The sequence below is a fragment of the Manis pentadactyla genome, chromosome 10, assembly GCF_030020395.1.
Source record: "Manis pentadactyla isolate mManPen7 chromosome 10, mManPen7.hap1, whole genome shotgun sequence".
In the NCBI taxonomy this organism is placed as follows: Eukaryota; Metazoa; Chordata; class Mammalia; order Pholidota; family Manidae; genus Manis; species Manis pentadactyla.
The window spans coordinates 40396854-40399951 of NC_080028.1; the positions used below are offsets into that span (position 1 = coordinate 40396854).

Below are 3098 nucleotides of genomic sequence, written 5' to 3' on the forward strand. Positions count from 1 at the left end.
AAAGTTTCATTCCATATTTTAGAAGTCCCTCTAACTTCCCTCCAATTTATTTGACAAAACGCAATAAACATTTACTGTCATAACATAGGTAATCCTCTGGTAGAATTGCAAAATAAAGATTGAACTCTGTCCAGATACTCTGGAAAGGAAAATTGTTGTTCTTCCTGCATGACCATCTTTAGAACGTGAATGAGCCTTGTGTTCCTCTAGCTGAAACATGACCTTCACCATTAGTTATCACTGTTACTTTCTCACTGGGATGCTCACTTTCTTGTTCTTCTTTTTCCATTTAGACCTGGGCAAATAGAGGACAGTAATGGGGAACCACACAAGAGTGACAGTGTTCATCCTAGCAGGTCTGACTGATGATCCACAGCTGAACGCAGTGTTGTTTACCTTCCTGCTGCTCACCTACCTTCTCAGCATCACTGGCAATCTGATCATCATCACACTCACCCTGCTGGATACTCACCTCAAGACCCCCATGTACTTCTTCCTTCGGAATTTTTCCTTCTTAGAAATTTCCTTCACAACTACATGCATCCCTAAATTGCTGGTGATGATGGCAACTGGGGACAAAACCATTTCCTATAACAGTTGTGCAGCTCAAGTGTTTTTTGTCTTCCTTCTCGGAGCATCTGAATTTTACCTGCTGGCAGCCATGTCCTATGACCGCTATGTTGCCGTCTGTAAGCCCCTGCATTACACAGCCATCATGAGCACTAAAATCTGCACACAGCTTGTCTCCTGTTCTTGGCTTGCCGGGTTCTTTACCATCTTTCCACCTCTCCTCTTAGGCCTAAACCTTGATTTCTGTGACTCCCACACTGTTGATCATTTCTACTGTGACACAACTCCCCTCCTGCAGACTCCTGCTCAGACACGCAGCTGTTCTAGACAATGGGATTCGTTTCAGCTTTGGTGACCCTTGTGGTCACGTTAGTATTGGTGATAATATCATATATGTATATTGATTTAACAATTCTAAAAATCCCTTCAGCTAATCAGAGGAAAAAGCTTTTTCAACATGTTCTTCTCACATGATTGTGATCTCCCTTTCTTATGGCAGCTGCATCTTCATGTATGTTAAACCATCAGTGAAACAAAGAGTATCTTTTTCTAAGTGGATTGCGGTGCTCAGTACCTCTGTTGCACCACTTCTGAACCCTTTCATCTGCACCTTACGGAACCAACTGATGAAACAAAGGTGAAACAAGCCTCCGTGAATATGACACACCGGGTTGTTTCTCTCTCAAAAAAATGAGTGTACTATTGCATTATATATAAAGGAAATGAAAAAAGGATCCCAAATAGTAAAAGTAATACAATAATGCAAATAATATAAATAATCCCTAGTAATACCAGTGTATCCAATAGTACCTTCCAAGACATAGTTTCCTCCTTTTTCCCTTTGATTTCTATAATATTCTTCATAATTCTTTATTCATAAAAATCTTTGTTCCACAAAAATGAAATTCCTCTGTATTTTTCTTTAGATTTTTGTTGTCATAGTAGTTCCTTTTCCTGTGTATATCTGAAAGAAATTGAGCTAAAGTTTTCAATGTCTTTTGTCTTCGATTTCTACTTATTCAAGAGTATAAAATATTAATTTTAACTATATTTTATGTAGCACACAATTCAAAGGTCATCAAATTATTAAGTAATTTTTATTTTAGTTACTTTTAATCAGTTAATTAAAATTTAAATAAATTTTTAATTACTTAATAATTACTTATTAATTAATTAAAAGAAAATGTAAACAGAGATTATCCATCTGTGTAATTGTTTATGTTTGAAAATATTTGTTAAAAATTTGATTGTTCTGTCGAGTATATTTCATAGAAACTAGATATTTAGAAGAAAATTTGTTTGAAAAATACTGTCTAAAAGAGCAGCATAAAACATAAAAAGGAAGAAAACCACATATAAAATATAATTGGCTGAACAATTTTACATGTTTCTATACAATTTGTAGGATGTCCTGGATTTTAAAAGATATTTGGGTCAGAAACATGATTTCAGGAATAATGGTTATCTAAACAATTGATTATTACATTTTATTCATGATAATTCTGGTCTAATTTGTTTTCAGAAAGCAGATATAGTGATCCTGAGTATTGTCTAACTTTTAGAAATTTTAAGAGCACAGAATTAAAATGAACAAATTATCTATCTATATAATATATATATATTATATTATTATATTACATAAGGCTATCTCAGTATTCCGACTACTTTGCTTTTGTTCATGTGCCAGTTAGGGTAAGATTGCTTATAACATACTACTTAAGTTAAGCCATTAATTTATCATTAGCTCTTCCAAAAACACTTATCTGTATACTCTAAAATGCTAATTACCTATTAGTTATTTATCATAGAGGACGTTCTGTAACTCTTAATAAGGGCCTAGTGTTTCTAAATTAAGACATCCCCATTGCTGCTGCTTCCCACCGGCTGGCAGGTTGAAGTTACATCATCCGTCTTCTCTTTATTTCAGTTTGTCTGTGACGAATCACCTGATACTGTATCTATTAGATCAGCTACTGTTGGTCTGAATCCTGAATCCACAGATACTTTACTACTGCTGTTCTTTGTTTTTGGTTTTGCTTTTTAAATTGAATATTTTTTGAAAGATATTTAAACAAGTATTGGATCTTTAATAAATTTTTAAATACAGGAACAGCATATTACTTGAGAGAACTTCCACAGAAATATTGGAGTTCTTCCCTGAAATGCTTTCAGCTTTTCTGCTCTAGTGAGGCAGGCGACACAACAAATGGGATAATAAGATAGGAGATACTTTGTTGACCACCTACTAAATAGAGGCACTGCTATGCATTTTATATAAATCATATAATTCTGGAAATAAAATTGTATATCATAATTATTACTAGCATTATATATAAGAACAAAAGATAGCTCAGTAAGGATAAGGTCATTTTGTGAGAAACAAAGCTATAATGATTAGTGAAAGCTTAGTCAGGAAGACTTAGTTTTCATTTTTTCAATTGAAGACCTTAAAGTTTTTTAAACATTTATATTAAATCTCTTCACACTTCCTGAGTTGTCTAGGAGGGGACATTGATCTTCTTTACATA

The 3098-nt window shown here is 33.8% G+C and overlaps 1 pseudogene; it reads left to right on the forward strand.

The window, feature by feature from the left end:
- Positions 1–316: 316 nt before the first annotated feature.
- On the forward strand, positions 317–1264 carry LOC130685098 (olfactory receptor 6C74-like; annotated as a pseudogene).
- Positions 1265–3098: the final 1834 nt, after the last annotated feature.